Source organism: Solanum dulcamara, chromosome 3 (assembly GCF_947179165.1).
Source record: "Solanum dulcamara chromosome 3, daSolDulc1.2, whole genome shotgun sequence".
In the NCBI taxonomy this organism is placed as follows: domain Eukaryota; kingdom Viridiplantae; phylum Streptophyta; class Magnoliopsida; order Solanales; family Solanaceae; genus Solanum; species Solanum dulcamara.
The window spans coordinates 57,298,587-57,325,589 of record NC_077239.1 but is presented as its reverse complement, the minus strand read 5'-3'; the positions used below and the strand labels follow the sequence as shown (position 1 = coordinate 57,325,589).

The 27,003-nt window shown below is 36.7% G+C and overlaps 1 long non-coding RNA gene across 1 annotated transcript; it reads right to left on the bottom strand.

Annotated features, from left to right (window-relative positions):
• Positions 1 to 452: 452 nt before the first annotated feature.
• Positions 453 to 23,570, bottom strand: LOC129882627 (uncharacterized). The gene is made up of 3 exons (XR_008765812.1): positions 22,887 to 23,570; positions 12,016 to 12,078; positions 453 to 796 (listed from the first exon to the last, which is right to left on the bottom strand). It is a non-coding gene; the product is annotated as an uncharacterized LOC129882627 (long non-coding RNA).
• Positions 23,571 to 27,003: the final 3,433 nt, after the last annotated feature.

Below are 27,003 nucleotides of genomic sequence, written 5' to 3'. Positions count from 1 at the left end.
TTTTTTATAATTATCCAAAATTGAGTTAAATTGGATAAGTTTGATATATATTTTTTGCATTTGACATGAAATTGGTATGGATTTTTGTAGTGTGATATAGTTGGCATGGAATGTGCACTATGTGAATATCAAATGGCATGAAAGTGACACGAATTTTGGCAAATATTTTGACATGAATGTGTACTCTGTCAACCTAAATGGAAGGGAAGGAACTTGACATAAAAATGACATGTAATTTGTATAGACTTGACATGAAAGTGACACGTAATTTGTATAGACTTGTCATAATGGTATGCAATGGGTGTATAATGTATATATAAATGACATTTAATTACTATGAAAGTCATGTGATTTAGCTATAGTGTTTATATATTGTCACGACCCAATTCCTTAAGTCATGATGACATCTACTATAATCCACCAGTAGATAAGTCAATCCGTCAATCCGGAACTTCAAGTAATGGGTTTGAGGGAAGAAACTAAACAAGAGTGGCGAATTATAAAGATAGGCAGAAAGAATGAGCGGAAGTAAAACAAAACATGATATAAACAACTAAAGATCCCTCCTAAAACTTGGAAGTCACAAGTATAGAGCTGCTACAAAATAAAAGATGAGTACAAGTCCCAAAAATGGACCAAAAATATATACAACAATTGACTAGTCTCAAACGGCAAAAGATGGGCCATCCATACTGAAGGAGACAGGAATGATCCAAAAATGTCAAGTGCTCACCCTAGTCTCTGAGGCTGATTCCAACAGGCTCGATCTATCCACAGCGGTAGCTAGTGCTCGGTCCTACACCACAAAAGTAGATGCAGAGTGTGTATAAGTACCAAGACAACAGGTACCTAGTAAGCATCATAGGACGAATGAGCAAAAAAGGTAAAAACAATATGAAAAAGAGAAATAGCCTAAATAGAAGTCAACATAAGAATCAAAAAGGAAAAGAGTACTATCTATGAGAACTACAACTAACTATACCCAACAGGGCCCCCATAAGCCCAGCCGGAACATTCGTGCGTAAGTTAAATAAAAACCCGGACGAACCCCCATAAGTCCGCTGAGTACACAGAATAGCTACAACTACCAAGGCTACAACCAAGAATCTGCGATGTTAGGAGCCGAAGTACTATATCATTTCCAAACCCAGAATCTCCAAGAGTCAATCGATCTAGGGGTGACTTTGGGTCGAGGCCAGGACTGGGACCCATATACTCCCCCGAATGTTTAAAGTGTCCAAGGCCGGGACTGAGTACCTGGATACTTTCCATAATACATTGGTACAGTCGAGGCCGGGACTAAAAACCCGGATGGTCTTTATAATACATCGGTATAATTAAGGCCGAGACTGGGTATCCGAATGCTCATTATACTAGCAAGCCGGTAGAGGCCGAGGCTGAGTACCGAATGCTCTCCGATAATTCAGAACGGAGGCCGAGACTTGATACCTGGAAGCTCACAGATAATTTATCCCATAATGCCAAACATTCTATTTCCCAATTAAAATACAAAAGTACCAAAAATCTTTTCCCAAATGAGTCAACCAACATGTCGCCAAAAATGTAACTGGAGCCAAAGTCAATGATCACGAAATCTAGTGTTGCTGACGCATCATGAAAGTCACGATTATATCAATTTATGGATGAGGATATTTTAAAGAGCAAGGGTAATACCAAACTAAGTCCAAACTACTAGGCACTAGACCGCTACACCATTCTACAATGTTCTAAGTCTATCGGAGCGACGCCGGGGCATCTAAAGCAAGTTTACATCCCATACTAAGGCCAACATACTCCACAGTATCAACAACATGCTCATTCAACTCTCCTTATAATACTAACAAATAACGACAAGACACACATACTTCTAAATCTCCGAAAAACCCAATAACAAGCCTAATACATGATTTCTAATAGCTAAAATATACAATCAAACTACCCAATCCAAATTTCAACTACTTCAACATGCTTTCACACATTCCATCTCAATCTAAAGAAACGTAAATCATAGCCTACCTGTAGGCTGAACATGCGGGCTTCAAATCACTATACCGGAGCTTTTCCCTTCTGAACTATCTCAAAATATTGCCACACTATCAAAAACAGAACCACGATGTCAATACGGTTGATTAGACACTAATTTCATAATTTTAGAGCCGGACCATTTTGGGGTCTAAAATGGGAATTGTGGGATCCGCATACGAAATTCTGGATTTGAATCCCAAAACAGGTTCCAAACGTCATCCCGAGCTCACAAATCAGATTTATAATAAATTTGGGGTGGGAAATTACATGGGACGAGCAAACAACCACAACTCATAAATTCTAACTAAAGACCTAAAAATGTCAGCATCAAGATCAACTAATTTCAAAAAAAGAAGACCTTTCCAACCCAAAAAATTATACTACGATGATCCGTGTGAAAAAACACACAATCTAGACTCAAAAATCACTCAAAATGGAGTTATATTGACCATGATACACTCTTCCAAAATTCAATAAAATTTCATTCCGAAAAAGACTAAATCAGTAACTAAACACGCATTTTTACCTCAAACAAAGCTTCCCCTCGCGTATCTGAGCTCACCACGAGATTCCTCACGAAATTCTATTGAATTTAGACCCTTAAATCACAAAAATTGGGTTTATATAGGACAAAAATAATTTCTCAAAGTTCTTCAAAAATACAATCCGAAAATGGATACTGCTGCAAATAAAATCATGATTTTTATCTAAATCGAATGCTCCAAATAAGTTTTCAATCTCTCCAATGCATTTTCCATGAAAAATATCACAAATTTGCCGTTTGAATCACCCAATTTGGAGCTATATAACTCAAGATAAAGAGTTTTAAAGTAGGAGAAAAACCCCAAAACGGGTTGCACCAGATGCTGCCAAAATTAGATTTTGAAAAATCCAAAATCTCCGATGTGTTGCTCGGGATTCGTTCAGAATCCGATACAAATAAATAAGATATGCTATCCCACTAAATTTGATATTCCAGACTCAATGGAATATTCAAAATTCCCATACGAGATCATTTTAATAAAAAGTGGATTCCACACCCAAAAGCTATTTTGAGCCACATTCCACAATGGACTTTGATATTAGTCCGGAAATCCCGAAAAGCGAATGAAGGGTCATTCTAGATCAAAATTGACATTTCGAACCTAACCGCGCTGTCAGAATTTTCATTCGAGTGCGTTTTCCATGAATGTTGACCAAAGTCAAAAGCGTCAAATGGTCCAAACTCGTATCGATTGCCTCGATAATGATTCCAACAGTTCTACTAGTCTAATTTGGTCATTCCGGAGCTGATGGAACCCTCATAATTTGAGTTCGAGATCTCATTGACCCAAAACTCGAAAAGTCACAACTAAACCAACTTAGGTCTTCAAAATACTAAAATGGACTCAGGACCTCTAAAAATTCAACCAACACTTCTTCTAGATCAAAAACCATCTCCCAAATCCAACAGAATCTTCAGAATTCCATTTCGAACATCGTAACTCCAAAATTTGACCAAAGTCAAATCTTGACTTAAAATTCCTCAATTTCTCAACTTAAGGCCTATAAACTTCGTTACAACTCCAAAAGTGATTTCGTAAAGTCTCCTAAACCAATTTCGACATTTTGGAGTTGCTGGAATCAATGAAATTTCATTCCAAGACATGTAGCTCTGATTGACCCCAAATACCACTTTTGAATACTTAAAACTTATAAAAACTCAAAATTTCCAAAGACTTAACTTTTCATAGAATTTTCTAAAAATCAACACCCGGTACCAATCAAAAACAACTCGGGGCATCTAATGGGAGGGGTAAAATGGTCATTTTACAAAAATTTCAAAAATGACCTTCCTCATTACAACATTCACTACTAAAGGAACTTTTGTTTGTGAAAGTAGGGACAAGAGTATACCTGGATGGACAAATAAGATGGGGAACTGCTCGCGCATCTATTGCTTGGTCTCCCATGTAGCCTCTTCGATTAGACAATGGCACCACTAGACCATAATCACAAGGATGGACTTAGAATGAAGCTGGCAAACATCTCTGGCTAGAATAGAAACTGGCTCCTCAACAAATGTCAGGCGATCATCCAACTCAACAGAGTCATACTGAAGCTCGTGAGACTCATTTGGAATGTACAGGCGTAACATAGAAATATGAAAAATAGGGTGTATAGTTGAAAATGCTGGTGGAAAATCCAACTCATAAGCAACTTCTCCAACTCTCCTTAGAATCTCAAAGGGCTCGATATACCTGGGGTGAAGCTTACCCCACCTACCGAATCTCATCATGCCCTTCAAGAGATACACCCGCAAGAATACCTAATCTCCGACCTTGAAGCACAAGGGCTGACTCCTATGATCAGCCTACTCTGGTGCCTACTCTGAGCTATCCTTAACTTATCCTGAATAACTCAAACTCTAGCTATGGCATCCTAAAGTAAATCGGTATTGTGCGTCCTAGGCTATGAAGACTCAAACTAACCAACCAGATTACGACAACGCCTACCATATAAAGCCTCAAATGGGTCCATCTGAATACTAGAGTGGTAGTTGTTGTTGTACGCAAACTCTGCCAAAGCTAAGTACTGCTCCCAATGACCCTTGAACTCTAATACACAAGCTTGCAGCATATCCTCCAGAACCTGAATAGTATGCTCTGATTAACCGTCGGTCTATGGATGAAATATCATACTAAGATCAAACCGGGTGCCTAACTCTCTCTGAAAGTCCCTCCAAAAATTGAAAGTAAATTGAGATCCCCTATCTGATATAATAGATATCAGTACCCCATGCAGATGGACCACCTCCTGAATATAGATTCGAGCTGGACTATCTATAGTAAAAGTGGACCATACTGGCAAGAAATGCGTTGACTTGGTCAATCGATCAACAATGACCCAAATACCATCATTACCTCTCGATACATACTCAGCTATATCTCTCTTCATACCATACCACTAGTAATGTTGTCTCAAATCCTGATACATCTTCGCGGTGCTCGAATGGATAGAATATCTGGAATCATGGGCTTCATAAAGTGTTATACCCCACACTTTTACACCTTGAAACATGTTCCTAACCTTCTTGAAAATAGCCATGTGACCTCTACTGTCCACACACATCAAACAACTCTAAGGAAAGAAGAATGTGATACCCTGTAGTAGGGAAGGTTGAAAATAGATTCATAGGAAGTCGGAAGGAGTTGGAGGCCAAATAATGAATCGTAGGGCTCAACTTACCTATGTAAGCTATTAATTTAGAAGTCTTACATACTTAAGCCACTTGAGTACATACCAAGCTTACGTATCACGAATTACATAGGTTCTTAAAATAAGATGAGACTACGAACCCACGAGGAGGAGGATAGAATGACACATGGCAGCATAGGGAGGTGACACGCGCCAGAAGGTGACCCATCTTCTTGGGTTCAAGTATGTGAACCACCTACTTGGGGGTGGTGGGTGGACCCCACTGCCATGTGACAGCCCTTAATTGGCAGCATGTATGTATTGGCCTAATAGGGGTTGGACATGTGTCACCCTTAGGGGATGACATGTGTCACCCCATAAGTCAATATATATCTACATGTTAAATGACTCTTAGTCTCATTTTCATCCAAAAACTTTAGCAAAGAAAGAAACAAAAGCCCTAAACTAAGAGAGGAAAAGGTGACGGCCTAGGGGAAAAAAAGGTAAGTCTGGATTTCCTTCCGTAAATTAATTATATAGGGTATAACACGATGATATGGAGGTATTAATAGTATAAAATCATGGTTTGGATCAGCACCAAATGAATAGCAAGAAGCCACAATGTTTTAACTGCATTAGAAAAGTTTCCGAGGTGAGTTTTGGCCAATTTCGAGTAAGGTAAGGTCTTTCCTTCCAATTTGAAGTTTATGGTGTTTTTATAGGATTTATTATACACCTTTTATGCAGATTGAAGTGTAAGAATGTTGTAGAAATGCTCGACGTTAGAAGCAAACTAAATTGGAGTCATTGTAGTTAAATTATAGTCGAAATGAGGCGTTATGTGTGTGGGATGCTGCTGCAGGTGTGTGGTGGTGTGTTGCAGGGATGGAATATAGAATAAAAGAGGTGTGGGTGCTTCTGGTTGCATCCAACCGACCCTCCATTTCGTATGGTTAAAAGTGTTGCAAAAAGGAAACTAGAAACCCTATTTTGGTATCGTAATTTTCAGCAAGTTGTTTGGAGCTTGTGTGGTGTAATGTTTCCATGTTTTGTGTGTATATGAGCTTCAGGTTATTGTTGTTGGTTGGCTGTATTACTTAGGGATGTAATTGGAAATTTGTATAGGGCATGTTATAGGGTAAGTGTTGCCCGATTTCCGGTAACGCCTTAACTAGCCGAGAACACGAGCGAGAAAATGAGTTCTATGAATACTTGGGTGCAACTTAAGATGCTAAAAAGTCAAGGGTTGTTGATATTCGTATTGCTTCCATGTTGAATATGTTCAAAGGACGACGAGGCGAACATGATAAAGAGTAACTCGTAAGAGGTATGTGAAGCTTCCCCTTGGCATGTCTTAGTCTTAAGTGGGTTGTATATGAAATGTGGGGGTAATTCCATTCTTAAGAATCTCTTATTTACTTCTGAATATTGAACTCCTATAGTAGTTGAACTATTTCCTTGGAAACTTCTATATGTTAAAGAGGTAACAAATGTATAGGCTCTAAGTCTTCAAGACTTTATGATAAGAAGAGTTTCTGGTCCCACAAGCGATTTGGCCTTATGTTAATACATGTCTAGGGTCCTCGAGATTACAATTGATATAGCCCATAATGGAATTTAGAGGGAACTCGAGATGACTACACTACTACTCAGGTCTTCAGATGAAAGTTTAATCTTCTTATACGGTCAAGTCTCTGATAATGTTTGAAATTGAATATGGTTACTCACTACTCTACTCGTGCATACTGTAACCCTTCTATCACCGAGTCTCGGGCCGAGGTATGTAGACGTGAGCAGTTCACTGCATTATCCACTGAGTCCCTTACTAAAGGATTGGGTACACTATACGAGGACATGATAATGCAATGACATAAAAAACTCACTGAGTCCCTCACTAGAGGGTCGGGTATGTATGTATATATGTGATGATGTATTTTAATAAGGTAGTGATGGCGCCAGGCCTATGATGGTCCTACAGATATGATTCACCGTATCCCTGATAGGGTCGGCTATATTGTATAATTTGAGAATACATGTTTTATGAATAACAGGGTACAGGTACAGATTTCTAATTTGATATTTTATCCTCTGCTTCTTTATTTCAGATATGCTTTCAGTTGTATTATGTTATGTTTTACATACTCAGTACATATATCATACTGATCCTTTTTCTTCTAGGGGCTGCATTTCATGCCTGTAGGTACAGATACAGGATTTTAGGAGTCCATCAGCTTAGGATTCCATTCAGCTCAACTAGAAGAGACTTCATTATATCGGAGCCTAATTTTTGCACTGACTGCTGATATATATAATTGTTTTTGTTTATCCAGGGATACGTCGGGGGCCCTATCCCATCATATATTGTCGTTAATATTTTTAGAGTCTGCAGACATGTGTATATAAGTTATGGATGTTAGTTTGGTTTAGCTAGGTCTATATGATGTATTTTACATGTTATTATGTTATGGAAGCCTTGTCGGCTTGCGTGCCCTTTCATGATGTGATACAAATGAAAGAGGCTGCAGGTTATGGAAATATTATCACCCAATAGGGTTCTGATGCATGCTACTATGTTGTTTATAGTTCGACTTGATCACAGTTGATAAATGTGTATACGGGAGTTCAGATCAGACCCCATTCGCGGCCTATAGGGTTGGGTCGTGATATGAAGGATAACCTGAATAAAGTCTCCAACTTTGGGAACACAAAGGCGGCCATCAAATCGTAGTATGCCATCCGAATCTATAGAAGCTTGGCCACCCTCTCCTCGCAATACTAACTCTCGAAGCTCTACCAATGCTCCATCATCAAACTGTCGGCCACGAATCTGGTCCAGTAAAGATGATTGAGCTCCCATAAAAGCCAAAATCGGTCCAGAATCTGAGATTTCCAACCTGACCATCCGATTAGCCAAATACTGGATATCCAAAGATAGGGGTTGCTCCACAGCAGAAAAGTAAGCTAAACTACCCATACTCCTCGTCTTCCAGTTCAAGGCATCTGCTACTATATTTGCCTAAAGGATAGAGATGTTATAATTGGCCAGTAGCTCAATCAAGTCCGCTGTCTAGAATTAAGATCCTTCTAACTCATAATGTACTGTAAGCTGCAGTGATCTGTATATATATCGCAATCAACTCCATATAAGTAGTGCCTGCATATCTTGAGCTCAAAAACTACCGCCGCCAGTTCTAGGTTATGTGTGGGTAGTTGCACTCGTGCACTCTCAACTGTCTAGAAGCATAAGCAATAAGTCAGCCTCGCTGCATTAGTACACACCCAAGACCTACACCAAAAGCATCGCAATATACCAAAAAGATCTCTCCCTCAACTGGCAGAGTCAGAATATGAGCGGTGGTAAGTAACTCTTTAAGCTTTCAAAAGCTTGACTCACACTCTTCAGACCACACAAAGGGAACATCCTGGCGGGTCAAATGGGTCAATGGGGCTTCAATGGTAGAGAAAGCCTCAATGAATTGTCTATAATTCCCATCCAATCTAATGAAACTCTTAATCTCCATAACAGATATAGGCCTAGCCCAACCATGAATAGCCTCAATCTTCGCCGGATCCATCCTGATACCCTCTCTAGACACCACTTATCCCAGAAATGACACAGACTCTAACCAAAACTCACACTTTGAGAATTTAGCATAAAGCTGTTGATCTCTTAAAGTCTAGAGCACAACCATCAAGTGTTGCGTGTGCTTCTCCCTACTCCGTGAGTATACCAGTATGTCATCAATGAATACAATCACGAAAGAGTGAAGATAAGGCCTAAATACTCGAGTCATAAGGTCCATAAAAGTTGTGGGGGCATTAGTAAGCTCAAAGACATCACAAGGAACTCATAGTAGCCATAGCGAGTCCAGAAAGTAGTCTTAGGAATGTCGACTACTCTAATCCGCAACTAGTGGTAGCCAGACCTTAAGTCAATCTTAGAAAACAGGGTCTCACCCTGAAGCTGATTGAATAAATCATCGATACGAGGTATGGGGTAATAGTTTTTCACCATCACTTTGTTCAACTGCTTGTAATCAACACATATTCACATAGTCCCATCCTTCTTCTTAACAAATAGGATGGGTGCACCCCATGATGACACACTCGAGCGAATAAATCCCTTACCTAAAAGATCCTCAAGCTGCACATTGAAGTCCTTGAGCTCTACAAGGTCCATACAGTAAGGTGGTATAGACATAGGCTTAGTTCCCAACACCAAATCTATGGCAAAGTCAATATATGTCTCTGGGGTAGACAAGGTAGGTCAGTAGGGAAGACATCAGTATACTCCCTAACCATAGGGACTGAGAATCAATAGTAGGGGCCTCGCTGGACACATCACAGACATATGCTAAGTACGCCAAGCACCCAAATCCAACTAGCCGTCGGGCCCACATAAAGGATATGATCCCAGTTGGTGAGCGACTATAAACACCCTGCCACAAGACCGGGGGAAAACCAGGCATGGCTAATGTAATAATCTTGGCATAATAGTACAAAACCGCATGATTAGGAGATAACCAATACATGTCCAAAATAGCATCTAAGTCTAGCATATCAAGTAAAATAAGATCTAATCGAGTCTTATTCTCGTGAATAGTAACCGTACAGGATCTACAAACCTGATCCACTATAACGAATCCCCTACCAGGGTCAAAACATGCAATGAGACCTCAAGTGACTCATAAGCAATACCAGACGTTAGCAAAATATATATAACACATAGGAATACGTGGAACCTAGATCAAATAAGGCTAAAGCAGTCTGCTGACAAATAAGGATAGTACTTGTGATAACATTATCTGATGCCTCAGCCTCTACCCTCACCGGAGCAGCACAAAAATGGCACTGTCGGCCTCTCCCATGAGCATTCACCCTACCATCTAACCTTTCTCCCTAGGAAACTCCCCAAACACCTACTAACCATCGCTGCGGCCATGACCCCGATCTATACCTCATAATGGAGGTGATGCTACTACCAACGGTCTAGCCCGACCGGGACTCACCCTAGCCCAACGCTTCAGTGAACCACAATCAAAGCATCCTGAAGCTGAGTGACCCATGATAACTCATCTGTGGTAGGAAGGAAGCGAACTTGATCCCCTCGAGCGCTGCCCTGCGGTTGAACCCCTCGAATGGGGCTGACTACCCTCAAATGCTGGTAGGATGGCCTGAATCGGCTGGCTGGACTGACCTTGCTGGTACCTATTCTGCTAGAACTGCTAGTGGGGCCTGTCATGAGTATCATGGCCTCTAGAATGGGACCCACTTTAGCTTTTCTGATGCCTAGGTCTCTTATTGCAGCCCCTATGGGCCTGACGATGAATAATCTTGATCGTGCGGGCATGATCCACCACATCCAAAAAGAAATGGCTCGCAGAAACCAAGTGCTCAGTCCCCAACCTTAGGTAAGGTCTCAATTCGTACACAGAACATCGTACTTATTCCTTCTCAATGGATAGAATCAGAGTGGCATATCGGGAAAGATGATGAAATCTGGCCTCGTACTCTGCAATCGTCATATGGCCCTGCTCCAACTGAGAAAACTAATCCCGAAGTTGGTCCCTAACACTCCTAGGGATGTATCAATTCAGGTAAGCCTCTAAGAACTGGGCCCATGTCAATGGTGGTGACCCATCTGGCCTGGACTGCAAATAAGAGCGCCATCACTGTCTGGCTTCCTCTCTGAAATGGTAAGCATTAAAGTCGGTACCTCTAGACTCCAAAAGACCCAAGAATTGGAAATGATCCTGATAGGTAGTCAAGTACTCCATGGAATCCTCACCAATGGCTCTAGAAAATGTTGAGGGTGGCAGCCTCTAAAATACCGCTAACATCTTCTGATCATGTAATGACATCACACCCTCCGGAACTGTTGGCGGGGGTGCAACAACTGGTAGATACAGCTGAACCTCAGGTATTGGCTGGACGGGTGGATCTCGTGGTGCTGGTATGCCCATTATAGGGTTTGGGGTATGTGGTACAACCCCAATAGCCATGTGGAGCTGCACAATTACTGCCTATAGTGATGGAGTCATAATTGGTGCAGTTGGGGGCTATGCTGGTGGTGGTGGTCCCTCTGACTGAGTAGGAATAGGAATGTTATGATGCTTCTCTACTAGCTCCAGCTCTATCTCCGGGTCGGGAGCTGGTGCTGCTCCCATACCTATCCCACGAGGATGAACTCTAGGTATGCTAGGCCTTGGTGTGTTATCATGACTGGTGGTACCGTGCGTACGAACCATCCCTATGAAATAGTAGGACAAATGAGATTTCACGAAATTAATAAGACACAACACTGCACGAAATGATACAACATAGAGAATGTTCCTAATGACATCCTATAGCCTCCCAAAGATAAGTTACGAACATCTCTGCACCCATCCGCGAGACTCTACTAGATGTTAGCTCTATTCAAGTGAGACCAATGAACCTGGGGATCTGATACCAACTTGTCACGACCCAATCCTTATGTCATGATGACACCTACTATAACCCACTAGTAGGTAAGCCAACCCATCAACCCAGAACTTCAAGTAATGGGTTTGAGGGAAGAAACTAAACAAGAGTGGCAAATTATAAATATAGGCAGAAAGAATAAGTGGAAGTAAACCAAAATATGATATAAACAACTAAAGATCCCTCTTAAAACCTGGAATCACAAGTACAGAGCTGCTATAAAATAAAAGATGAGTGCAAATCTCGAAGTGGACCAAAAATATATACAACAACTGGCTAGTCTCAAAAGGCAAAAAATGGGTCATCCATACTGAAAGAGACAGAAATGATCCAAAAACATTAAGTGCTCACCCTAGTCTCTGAAGTTGACTGCAATAGGCTCGATCTATCCACGGTGGTAGATGGTGCTCGGTCCTGCACCACAAAAATAGATGTAGAGTGTAGTATGAGTACCAAGACAATAGGTACCCAGTAGGCAGCATAGGCCGAATGAGCAGAAAAGGTAAAAACAATATGAAAAAGAGGAATAGTCTAAATAGAAGTAAACATAAGCATCGAAAGGGAAAAGAGTACTACCTATGAGAACTACAGCTAACTATACCCAACAGGGCCCCCATAAGCCCAGCTGGAACACTCATGCGCAAGTTAAATAAAATCCCAGACGAACCCCTATAAGCCTGTCGAGTACACAGAATAGCTACAACTACCAAGACTAGAACCAAGAATCTGCAATGTTAGAAGCCGAAGTACTATATCATTTCCAAGCCCAAAATCTCCAAGAGTCAATCGATCTACAGGTGACGTTGGGGTCGAGGCTAGGACTAGGACTCGGATGCTCCGTTTAATATTTAAATTGGTCAAGGCCGGGACTGAGTACCTGGATTCTTGCTATAATACATTGGTACAGTCGATGCTGGGACTAGGTACCCAGATGCTCTCCATAATACATCGGTATGATTCAGGCCGAGATTGGGTACCCGGATGCTCGTCATAATAGCAAGCCGGTAGAGGCTGGGGCTGAGTACCCGAATGCTCCCCGATAATTTAGAACAGAGGTCGGGACTTAGTACCCAAATGCTCGCAGATAACTTATCCCATGATGTCAAACATTCTACTTCCCAACTAAAATACAAAAGTACCAAAAATCTTTTCCCAAATAAGTCAACCGATATGCCGCCAAAACTGGAACTGAAGCCAAAGTCAACGATCATGAAATCTAGTGTTGCCGACACATCACGAAAGTCATGATTATATTGATTTATGGATGAGGATATTTTAAAGAGCAAGGGTAACACCTAACTAAGGCCAAACTACCAGGAACTAGCCCGCTACACTATTTTACAAGGACCTAAGTCCACCGGAGCAACGCTGGGGCATCTAAAGGAAGTTTACATCTCATACTAAGGCTAACATACTCCACAGTATCAACAATATGCTCATTCAACTCTCCTTAGAATACTAACAAATAACGACAAGATACACATACATCTAAATATCCGAAAAACTTTATAACAACCTAAAACATAATTTCTAACTGCTAAAATATACAATCAAACTACCAAACCTAAATTTTAACTATTTAAACATGTTTTCACACATTCTAGCTCAATATAAAGAAAGGTAAATTGTAGCCTACTTGTAGGCTAAACACGCGGGCTCCAAATCACTGTGCCAGAGTTTTTCCCTTCCAACCTGCCTCAGAATGCTGCCACACTATCAAAAACAGAACCACGACATCAATACGATCGTTTAGACACTGATTTCATAATTTTTGGAGATGATCCAATTTTGGGGTCTAAAACGGGAATTGTGGGACCCGCATACGAAATTCTGGATTTGACCCCCCAAAAAAGGTTCCAAACATCAGCCCGAGCTCACAAATCAGATTTATAACACAATTTGGGGTAGAAAATTACACGGGATGAGCATCCAACAAAAACTCATAAATTTCAACTAAACGACCTAAATATGGAAGCATCAAGATCAGTTAATTCCGACGAAATGAAACCCTTCCAACCCAAAAAAAATTACACTATGATGATCCTTGCAAGAAACTCCACAACCTAGCCTCAAGAATCACTCAAAACGGAGTTATATTGACCAAGATACACTCTTCCAAAATTCAACAAAATTTCATTTAAAAAAAGACTAAATCAGTAAATAAACATGCATTTTCACCTCAAACGAAGCTTCCCCTCGCATATCTGATCTCACCACGAGATTCCTCAAGAAATTCTCTTGAATTTAGACCCTTGAATCACCAAAATTGGGTTTATATAGGTCAAAAAATAATTTCTCAAAGTTCTTCAAAAACTCAATCCAAAAATGGACACTGTTACAAATAAAATCATGATTTTTACCTGAATTGAATGCTCCAAATCAGTTTTCAATATCTCCAATGCGTTCTTCATGAAAAATCTCACAAGTTTTCCTTTTGAATCACCCAATTTGGAGTTATATAACTCAAGATAAAGGGTTTTAAAGTTGGAGAAAAAACCAAAAACGGGTTGCACCAGCTACTGCCAAAATCAGATTTCGAAAAATTCAAAATCTCCGATAGGGTGCTCGGGATTCGTTTAGAATTCGATAAAAATAAACCAGAAATACTACCCCACTAAATTCAATGCTCTGGATTCAATAGCACATTCATAATTCTAATACGAGATCATTTTAATAGAAAGTGGGTCCCACATCCAAGAGCCATTTTACGCCACATTCCACAACGGGCCTCGATGCTAGTTCGGAAGCCCCGAAAAGCGAACGAAGGGTCGTCCTAGACCAAAATAGAAATTTTGGAACTAACCGCGCTGTTTGAATTTTCATTCGAGCGCGTTTTCCAAGAATATTGACCAAAGTCAACAATAGGCTAACTTTCAAAGTCAAAAGAGCCAAATGGCCCCAAACTCGTATCAATTGCCTCAATAGTCATTCCAATGATGCTACTAGGATAATTTGGTCATTGCAGAGCTGATGAAACCATCATAATTTGAATTCGAGATCACATTGACCCAAAACTCAAAAAGTCGCAATTAAACCAACTTAGGCCTTCAAAATACCAAAACAAACTCGAGACCTCTAAAAATTCAACTAACTCTTCTTATAAACCAAACACCATCTCCCAAATTCAACGGAGTCGTCGGAATTCCATTTTGAGCAACGGAACTCCAAAAGTTGACCAAAGTCAAACATTGACTTAAAATTCCAAAATTCCTCAATTTCTCAACTCAAGGCCTCAAAACTTTGTTACAACTCCAAATCTAATTCCGTAAAGTCTTCTAAGCCAATTTTGATATTTCGAAGCTACTGAAATCGACGGAATTCTATTTTGAGATCTATAGCTTCGATTGACCCCAAATACCACTTTTTAATACTTAAAACTTATGAAAACTCAAAATTTCCAAAGACTTAACTTTTCATAGGATTTTCTAAAAATCAACACCTAGTACCAATCAGAAATGACTCGGGGCATCTAAAGGGAGGGGTAAAATGATCATTTTATAAAATTTTCAAAAATGACCTTGATGGTCATTAAATATATTTGGCATGGAGTTTGGTATTTATTTTCAATTGTGTTGGAATTAACTTCCAATGAAATTGGTATGAATTTGCCTTTCATTACTGCCTCTAAACTTGCATTATTTTGAATTTTCTTTTGTAGTTTTCATAAAGTTGGTATTCAATGTTTATTATGTGTATTTTATTGGACTGTAAATGGTATGAAATTAATATGTTAAGATATAAATTTTCAAGAAAGAGAGATGCACATATTGGAACAAAAAAGTATGTTGATTTTCAAATAGAGAAAATTATATATTACTTGCAGCATATGACATCGGGAGGGACACAACAAGAAGACATGTTCAAATTATACTCCTGAAAATTTGTCATAATTTATTTTTATATAATTTAGTTGTTTAATTGTGACAAATACATATTTTAATTTTTTTGGTCTTGTAACTCAATGAATTCACTTAAAAAATTAAGTCCACCAATGCATACAATTGATTTCCAATTAGTATCCTACTGATATCCAACTAGAAATATTAAGTCTAACCATGTATACAACTGATATCTAATTGGTATACAATTGAAAATATAAATATAATTAAGATTTCAACCGAGTAAGCCAAGCTAAAACTAGTTAATATTGTATCCAATTGATATACATCTGGAAAACATAAGTGTAACAACGTATGCAATTGGTATCTAAATAGAATTTCAATATATTTAATTCTTACTACTTTGTCTATGTAGTGGATTTCAAAACTAAAATTGCAATCTAGATATCAATTTTAATTAAGATTTCATATTATTATCTCCTTATTGAATCAAGATTGAATGAACGTTAGCATATTTCATACTAACAAATTTTTTTTAATGTTAATTCACAAAATTTATATAAAAAATAAATTAATTTTAAATCATGGATGAAAGCATAAAATTTGTATTGAAGACAAATAGGAAAGAAAAAAGAAAAGAATCTTGCATACAAAAGTTAAAGAAAAAATAACTAATGTGGGTATATTAAGGAAGAAAATTGTGTGAGAATAATAATGAGGGATTTAAAAAAAAATAAAAAGATTTAAGAAATGAGAATACTATTTCTTTTTAAAAAATGATAACAATTTTCAAAACAATAAAAAAAATCATAGAAAGAAGGAGGAAAGAGAAACTAAAACATGATATTGACACTATTAACTAGGATATTAATTAGGAGATTGATAACAACTAAAATAGTGTCCAACTAAATGCAGAAAATCAATTATTGATAAATATGACCATTTATAAAACACTATTTAAGGAAAAATATATTGTTATTTAATTACTTAATAAAATATAATCAATTAATTTATAAATTAAAACTAGGAGATTAATTAGGAGATTGATAACAACTAAAATAGTGTCCAACTAAATGCAGAAAATCAATTATTGATAAATATGACCATTTATAAAACACTATTTAAGGAAAAATATATTGTTATTTAATTACTTAATAAAATATAATCAATTAATTTATAAATTAAAACTAGAGTCCTGATTGAATAGTAATTCAGTATTACCATTAATACATTGATTACCTTTTTTATCTGTTTATTAATAAATTAATTACTGCATTATATTTTCAAAATTTTTATAACTTGAAAGAGTTAATGTTACACCCGGTAAAATTATCAAAATACCCCTAGATGAGAGATTGCTCATTTAACACATCTTCCTTAACTTTTTCGATCAATCCAAGGCCAGAATATTGATCAGGGTAAAAAATTGTATGGGAGAATGGTCTTAGTTGAATTTTAGGCCAACCGAATCAAAAGATAAATCTTCGGAATGAAGCGACGAAAACAAAGAAGTGGGTGACAGATCTGCGTCACGAACCTACCACGGATTGGACATAATTCTATCCTAATTATTTTCAACGGGGTTAGCATTCGATTGGAAAAATTTTTTAAAAAAATTGCACTATGAGGGAACCAGCCCGCGTCGCGGATCTTTCCCCCACAGGTGAATTTTTCTTCCTTTTTTCTTAAGGAGGGGCATTCTAGTCTTTTCCCTATCCCTCCTACACCTACCCCAATATAACACCCCAAATATTTCTACAACAAGACAAGTCCAAAAAATTTTCATTGGCTAAGTTTTCGTATGAGTACGGAATAGGGTCAACTTCAAATGTGCATATCTCTTATTATATAAAAAAATTGGCATTTCATGACTAATCAAATTAAAGGTCTTTGAGTCCTCTTTCCAAATCCACAAAGATTGCCTCATTCTGAATTCAATGTCAAAAGTTATAATCATCTTACCAAAGACTACCGTTGCAGTAGTTTGGCCCTTGGCGCGGCGTGCCAGCAAAGTGCCCGAAACTAGCTGCAGTAGTTTGGCCTGTGGCGCAGCGCACCACTATCGCGCCTGCAGAGTTTTGAGCCCATTTTCCAGATTTGTTTTGATGAAGGGCATCTTGGAAAATTACCTAATAACATATATACGAACTTAGACGCCTTTGGGACCATTTTTGTTGTGTTTTGTCTCCCCAAAACCCTAAACTTCATCCTCTTCTCTCTCAAATCATCCCCTCCAATTTTTCTTTCAAACTCAAAGGATTCAAGCTTCCCATTTTGGAACAAAAATCAAGATTTCTTCAAGTTCTACACTAAGGTATGTGGGTTTTCATCCATGGGTTCTTCCACCCATGGAGCCCAAATGTTTTCTCAACTTAGTATATCAATTTTAAATGATGAAATATTATGGTATTTTACATGGTGGTTCCAAAATCATAGATTATGGTATATTTTAAGTTTATTTACTCCTATTGATATCTATGTATATTTACTCTCAATTTCAAGTGATGAGTTTTTATGAATTTTCATACTACGATTTCAAATGCATAGATTCTTGAATATTTGAAGTTTATTTACCTATATTAGCTTATGTTGATTCTTATTTACATGAATTGGATGGTTTATCAAGGTTCTAATATGAAGGCTTGAAAGGTAGTTTTAAAGTGTATAGGGTGGATTGTTTTCAGATGTTTCATATGATGCATTTCCATCACTCTCATGCATTAAATATGTTTGAAAGTTATACGAAATGAACCCACCTAGTCTTCTTATGTTGAAATGAAGTTGAATTGAAATTTTTGACTCCAAATGAAAGTTTATGAAGCAAATACCTATATTTAAGGGAGTCTTATGAAATGATTGAATGATGACTTTTAGCCAAAGAAAGGATTCAATGGGAAAGGATAATTCTCACATAGTTGAATCAAATGAAATGTTTTAATGAGTTATTCCACCAATGATGATTTGATGTCTAAAGTTATACAATGCTTATGTTATTATGATATTTAAATATTATTCCGCGGGATTAACCTAACACTGAAATGTTATTATGATAATTAAATATTATTCCGCTGGATTAACCTAACACCGAATGTAGCATGTAGATGGGGAATCCACCTAAGGGGTGCTTAAGTAAAGTCTCATATTGCATTAACTATGCGTCAACATTGGAGCCCTTGTAGGCTATTTAGGATAGTGGATCTACAATTATCCCTTAAAGTCAAAGTTAAAAAAATTATCAAAGTTGACCAACGTAGGGGGTTATGTTGGATTTCATGTAATAGCTCACATGGTCTTAAATGTCGGTTATGGTCACTTCCCCATAAAATGAATGTTTTAAGGCTCCATATAATGATGTCTAATGCATGTATTCACTTATGCATATTGCTTACTCATGTCTCTCTTATGTTCTTCATTTCATAGCATACTCACATACTTAGTACATTCAAAGTACTAACGCATATTTTTACTTATATAATATCACCATGTAGGAATAGACGTCGCTCCTCGACCCCCTCCACGTGACTAGCTTGGATTAGTTTGAAGATTGTTTGTGGTGAGTTCCCATATTTTGGGAACAACATCCTTTTTATTCTAAGCTTATGTTATGAGAACATTAAGATTTTTATTAAGGAAATTCTTGACACTTATTTTGAGCGTGAGCTAGGGACATGTCATAGCCCCCGCCAAGTCTTTAATGTAGAAGGTATGGTTGGACATAGAAAAAGATGTTATGTTATCTTTGACTCTTATTAAATGTGAACCCCCTTAGTCCCTACATCCCTTTTTATTTTCCGCTTGAGTTGTTTATCATTACCAATGAAATACTTAATGAATGATAAGAGGCTTAGGTGAGGTACCTCTGGGTGTCTCATTAGCCATGTCACGTCTAGGACCTAGGCTTGGGTTGTGAAAAACTTGGTATCATAGCATGAGATTTTGAAATGGTCCTCGGAGTCCAACATACCGCATCAAATAGGTCTTGTTCATGGTTGTCAAGCGTACCAAAACTATGAATGGAAACTATAGGATGTTTAGGACAGTTTTTCACTTCTTTCAAATTCATGTCGTGCCTTAGAATGTCCTAAGCTTTCCTCTAACTAACGACCTGTTTTGTGTTCCCTAGATAATGCCTCATGAAAGAGCACCTCAAAGAGCAAAGGTTGATGATGAGGACCAAACTCCTCCGATTCTGGATATTCCACATCATGAGGAAGGGGTAACCCATGCTGAGTTCTAAAACATCATCACGTTGTTGGCTAAAGTTGTGGCCAACCAAAGGCATCAATGTGTCCTTCCTCCCCAAATGCAAAATTTGGCCTCTAGGATTCGGGATTTCCAAAGGATGAATCTGCCCAAGTTCGATTATTCTAAACTAGATAAGGACCCTATGGAGTTCATTGATGAGGTGTATCGGATTATGGAAATTATGGGTGTGCCACCAAATGAAAAAGGTCAAGCTAGTGGCCTATCAACTCAAAGGTGTGGCACAAGTGTGGTTTGAACAATTGGTTGTTGAGAGGGATGAGAAAATGGGGCTGATAGGATGGGAAGAGTTCAAAGGTGCTTCCCTAGACCGTTTCTTCCCATTGGAGTTAAGGGAGGCAAAAATCCAAAAGTTCATCAACCTCCGTTAAGGAAGTATAAGCATGAGGGAGTATTCTCTCGAATTCACTAAGTTGTCAAAGTATGCTCCCTTCATGGTCTCAGACCCAATAGCTGAGATGAGCAAGTTTATTTTTGGTGTCTCAAACTTAGTTTCCAAGGAGTGAAAAATGGCCATATTGTTCAAGGAGATAGACATCTCTCGGTTAATGAATTACGCAGAATAAATTAAAGAAGAGAAGCTGAGAGAGAGATCAAGGGGGTTCAAAAAGGCTAGAGTGGATGGTGGAGGGTTTAACCCTTAAAGGTCTGGTTATGGTAATAATGGCAAAGGTCAAGGTGGACAACGATTTGGGGGACAAGGTTCCACCAATACTCCTTCCAAATTCAACAAAGACAAATGTCCCAACTTAATGGTCCCAAGAGATAACATTAGTACCCAAGCTTTTCCCTCATGTAGGAAGTGTGGGAAAACCCATAAAGGGGAGTGCTTGGCGGGCTCAAACGCATGTTTCAAATGCGGCAAGATGAGTCATCATGCTCGGGATTGTAGGGGTGGTAGTGTTGGTAGGTCTCAAGGCCAAGTTTCTCATGGACAACAAGCTCAAGGAGGTGGCCAACGCACCAACTATTTCTACGCATTGTTTGGGAGACAAGAGGTTGAGGAAGCACCAAATATTGTTACCATTATGTTAAAGGTCTTTACTTTTGATGTATATGCATTATTGGATCCCGATCCAAACTTGTCATTTGCTACCCCATTCTTAGTGAATAGGTTTGATGTATCACTCGAAATGTTATTAGAGCCTTATTTGATGTCTACCCCCGTTGGTGAGTCGGTTGTTGCTAGAAAGGTCTATAGGGGTTGTCCTATGTCTATCTTGCATAAAGTTAGTCCTTGTGATCTCATTGAGCTTGACATGGTAGATTTCGATGTCATTCTTGGAATGGATTGGTTACATGTATATTATGCTTCCATAGATTGTAGGACTCGTCGATTCAAGTTGCAATTTCCAAATAAATCTGTTATTGAATAAGAGGGTCGTGATTCGGCGGTGAAGGGTATGTTCATTTCTTATCATAAGGCCCAAAAAATGATTTCTAAGGATTGTATTTACCACATTGTGAGGGTTAAGGATGTCGACTCCAAAAATCCTCTTCTTGAGTCGGTTTCCATAGCCAATGAGTTCCCCGGTGTCTTTCCCGATAACCTTCCTCGTATTCCTCCAGAAAGAAAAATTGATTTTGGTATCGATCTCCTCTCCGACACCCAATCTATCTCCATTCTTCCTTATCGGATGGCCCTGGCAGAATTGAAAGAGTTGAAGGAATAATTAAAGGACTTGTTAGAAAAGGGGTTTATAAGTCCCAGTATTTCTCCAGGGGGTGCTCCTGTGCTATTTTTGAGAAAGAAGGATGGGTCACTACGAATGTGCATAGACTACTGGCAATTGAATAAGATAACTATTAAGAATAAGTACCCAATTCCTAGAATAGTTGACTTGTTCGATCAACTATAAGGGGCAAGTCATTTCTCCAAGATCGACCTTCTGTCTGGCTATCACCAACTAAAGGTGAGAGAGTGTGACATTCCCAAAATGGCCTTTCGAACAAGGTATGGTCACTTTGAGTTTATAGTGATGAGTTTTGGGTTGACGAATACGCCGGCGATATTTATGGACCTAATGAATAGAGTGTTTAATCCCTACTTTGATACATTTATTGTAGTCTTCATTGAAGACATTTTGATTTACTCTCAGGGTGAGGAAGAACAAAAGAATCACTTGAGGGTTGTACTTCAAACGTTGAAGGATAGGCAATTGTTTGCAAAATTTTATAAGTGTGAATTTTGGCGGAAGGAGGTGACATTTCTTGGTCACATAGTGTCTGATGATGGAATCAAGGTTGATTCTAAGAAAACGGAGGCTTTGAAGAATTGGCCTAGATCGTTGTCTTCTTCGGACATCAGGATCTTCTTGGGTCTAGTCGGGTACTATAGAAGGTTTGTAGAAGGGTTTTCTTTCATCTCATCTCCTATGATGAAACTGACCCAAAAGAAAGAGAAATTCATATGGACGGATGAGTGTGAAAAGAGTTTCCAAACCTTGAAAGATCTACTTGAAATAACCGCTAACACACAGTTGTCTGACGATTTGAAAAATTCATTTGACTAACTTTATAAAATTTATTTTATAAGTAAATAAGACATTTTAATCTATTAGATGTAAGTAAAACATTTTAAAATATTAAGTAAATATTCAACTAGGGAGATTTGAGGCTAAGAGAACCAATTAGTAATTAAATAAACTCAAAGAAAGGAAGACACGCTTTTAAGAGAACACAAACAAAGATCATGTCCATAATATCTTGAATTGAACAAATACTAAGAGAAACAAACATATAAAGATCATCAGACTTACATGACATCAAAGCCATGACCTCCAAATCTGAGAACCAATAGAATCCCAAGTAAACAACTAGAGATAAGAAAGGTGACTCTATTAAAAAAGCAAGATTAACAACTCTTATTTTATCAAAGATATCTAGAATACAGAGCATGGGAAACATTCGAACTATTCTATATAAAAAGCAATGATATTAAACTAATCGAATCATTTATAGAATAATATTGACATTCAACTCACATTCAAGCTGCTCTAAGAAACAGAACCATATGACAAACAACAACAAAATCCTAAAGATCGTGACCATTTGGACAAAATCCTAAACAACATGTACATTATTCGAAAAGGAAATGAGAGATAAGAATGAGGATATTACCTTCTCTGGAACAGAGTTTTGGGAAGAGATGAGCGGAAGCCTCTTCACCACTGATACTAAGTCTTGATTCGAGAATCGGAAACAAAACTTGAGCAAGGATTTCTATAGTAATCTTCTTTGAGATTTAGGATTAGGTAATTTGGTGTTTTTCTTAATCTTATTTGAGATTTAGGATTACGTAATTTGTTTTTTTTAGAATAATATGATATTCTTAGTCTCTTCTCTAAAAAAACCATCACTGTAGAAGAAGGGAATTTATATAGGAGAAGAATTGGGGAAAATGAGGGGGGAGATAAAGATTCTAGGGTTTTCGGATGAAATTAGAATTTCAAAATTCAAATTTCATGAAATGGATAAGGAATATCCTCACATCCTTTCCAAAGATGCCGAATTTCAACCAACGGATGGATTCTGAAGCCAGGTGAATAGTGAAGGATCGATTGAAGCTTCTCGAAGCTTTATGTGGCGAGCTCTCCGCAAATAAAGAATGAATAGGATAGAGACATTTATGGAATCGTACGAGTTGTCGGGCAACGTTGGGATGGGATGATGAATAGTGTATGTGTACGGGTATGCGCCTATGTACTAGAATGTATGGGCCGTTGGTTTTGGGGTCGGTGGGGTTGCAGTTGTATATGACTGTAATGTTAGTATATGTGTAAGTATATATGTGTTGTTAAGGAATTGTATATGTTAGTGGGAATGGGATGGGTTGTTGTTGCATAGATTGTAATGTTGGGTATGTGTATGTAGGGATGGGAAGTGGGGTGGTATGTTGTTGTTGTCTAATTGTAGTATAGGGAATTGGAGTTATGGTGATGCCACGTAAAGGAAAGGTGGGTTAGTATATGTGTTGTAAGAAATTGGATACGTGTTGGTGTATATGTGTGGGTTGTGTGGGTTTGTAAACTGTTTGGGTCGGTTGGGTGGTGAATTATAGGGAAAAAGTACTCAAATTGAAAAGGGGATTGGGTGAAAGCCAATAGATTTGTAAATTATAAAAAAGGTATATAATTTTAATTATAGCCAATTGAATTAAGAAATTAGTCATATTGAATTTGATTAGAGAATTTAGCTAGAATTTAAATAGGACGGATTAACATTAATTAATTAACGAGCTTCTTAATCTTGACAAAGTAAAATAATTAACTCAATTTTAAACTAATTAACTTAAAATATAAATTTATTAATTAAGCCAAACTAATTAATAAAATATTTAGTTAGAAACAAAATCTTTTGATACAATTATCGAAATAATGATAAAAATTAATAATTATATAAAAATACATATATCGTTCAAGAATTATAAAAAATGCCAAAATTACTTTAAAATAATTATAAAAATATTTTTGTACTTTTACTAGCTAATTATTTTTAAATTGTTTGAAATTGAATAAACTCGATTACTAATATATGTTGTGGAGGATTAAAATTGAGTATCAACAATAACCTTTATTAAAAACAAAATAAAAACTGAATAGGGTTTATTGTAATTTTACTTGAATAGGTTTATAATTTTTTGTATTTATATATGTAGATTACTTATTTTCTAATCTCGATTCTTTTTTTGTGTGTGTATATGTGTTTTTGTATTTATTTATTCAGATCACTTATTTTCTAATAATGTGATTTTGATTTATATTACAGTGCATTTGTAGTTTCTGACAGAAACATGGCAATGACGATGACCACTGCAATGGCATCGCAACCACGTCGTCTTCTTATCAATTATTTACATAGTACCGTCATCACTTAAAAAATTAGAAAAAGAGTTATTGTGACAATTGATGATATATCAAAAGTTGTTACAAATCTCCAATGTCTTGTTGGTGAGTAATATAATGTCATTCATTTTTTACATTCGATTTGGATATACCATACTTATTATTAAATATTCACCTAAATATAAGTATAACACCGCTAGAATAGATAGCAATGAAGAATTCTAACGGATATAGAAATTATTGAGAGGTAAAGTTAAGGAAAAAAGAATTAGATAGGTGTCTACTTGGATAATAATAAATGAGAATTATGATATCTAATATGTATTGGTGTAGAAGGCCTTCTTTTGATTGAGAACAAGAAGTCTTTTTAAGAATTCTATATTAAGTAACTATAAATTTGATATATGAAGTGTTTCTACGGGATGACCCTTGAGTTATATTTACACACAGAAATGGAGACGGAACCATTGATTCAAGATACATGGTCCATCAAACTTGATAACTTTAGTTTGAGCTTTATATTAGATATTTCATTTTCATCCGGATAATAAAATTCATCAATTATTAACAATAACTACACGTTAATTAGGATATCAATTGTGGACTCTAAAATATACAAAATAATATTATATTTTAATAAAAAATAATGAGAAGTTATATGAAATTTAAAATACTATTGTTTTCTATTTATTTAAAAGTCCTAAATATTAATTCATCTATAATTTCCTTTATAAAAAGTTATATTGTCCCTTTATTAAGATAGCTAAATAGAATCTAACATTAACCATTTTTAGAAACTTAAACTTCTTCGTATTTATTTTCTAACTCAAATATATTGGTTAATAATATTTATGTAATGTTTCAAAAATGTGTAACCAATGAAGATTTTGTTCATTTTATATAATTTTTTATTAGTTGACGTGTTACACACGTGCGAAACATGTATACAAAACTAGTCTATACTATATTAAAAGCATGAAGACTCTTAAAATGTTGATTAAACTTTTTTTCCTTCATTAAAAGACCATCCTTTAGACAAAATCGTCTTTTCCTATTTTCTATATAAAAAAATATTTAATTGTTTTTTAATATTTAATAAAAGTCATTTAATTGTTACCTTTGTGACAGAGGCTACAACTAAGTTAAAAAGACTCCTATGAGTTTAGGAGTTTTTTTGTTACGGATGAAAACTTAGACGTAGGTCATTTAATGGTTTCCAAGTTTTGACTTAGGTCAATTAATTGTTTTCAAGTTTAGGACTCTTTTTGTTAGGGTTTATTCTAATTTTTCATCATAATTAAAATTAACTTTTTTGGTAGAAAAAGGTTTTCTTGGATCTTTTTTTCTATAAATAAAAGAATGACATCCACATTGTAGTGTTAAAAATTTTGCTTATTACTTCTTTTAATATAAAGATCACTTGGTCAGACCATATTAAATATTATGTATCTGTTTTTATAATTTTTTTTGTCATCTAATTTATCGCCGTCAATTTTCATATTTGTTAGCTTGCACATGACACCCGGTAGAATAATCAGGGCGATATGCTTATTATTTCGATTCCAATATTTTAGCAATCAGAATTAACACTTTACTTTAATTTTAGGATAATTCAAGCTTAAATTTATGTTACAATAGACAATAATATATTTGAGATATAATATTTATTTATAGCCTTTATTCTAACATCAATTGCTATGTTTTAATAATTTTCTTCTTTTTGTATGTAGTTTTATTGATTAAAGAGATACACACGTGCAAAGTACTACACTAAAAACAAAGGTTCTACAACAGCTTTCAGCTCGTCATTGCCTCTCTCAATGATAGAAAGACGAAAAAAAATAAGTAAATTGGATCAGCCTCTAGTTCTCAAAAAGTATATGGACAAGCAATTCCAAATCAAGTTGGTTCGAGGTAATAACGTAGTCACGATTGAAGCACTGGAATGGGTAAGGTTTCTAGAGCATACAGTAATACGAGATCCTTAGCTTTGGTTTTTCTTTTAAAAATCTGTCAAAATACAATTTGAATGCTTTATGAAGAACGTAAAATCGAAAATCAAATTCATCTTCATATTCTTTTTTTGTTTGTTAATAACATCTAAATAAATATTTCACGTTTGTGATTATAGCTGACAATGCACAATTGAACTTTGACTTTAATGACATCTTTTTTTTTTTGCTCTTTTTTAAAAAATAAATAAAAGAAATTGGCATTATTCTATTCACTGCATCTTAATTTTGCTGTCTAATTATTTATTTAAATTGATTCTTTAGCATCTGAGTGAGTGCATTTATAAATTTAATCGTTGATACTTTTTTTTTTTTTTTAGATTTCTTATCAAATTAGAATATCAAAATTTTTAAAAGGGAAAACTCAGAAGGAGGTGAGTT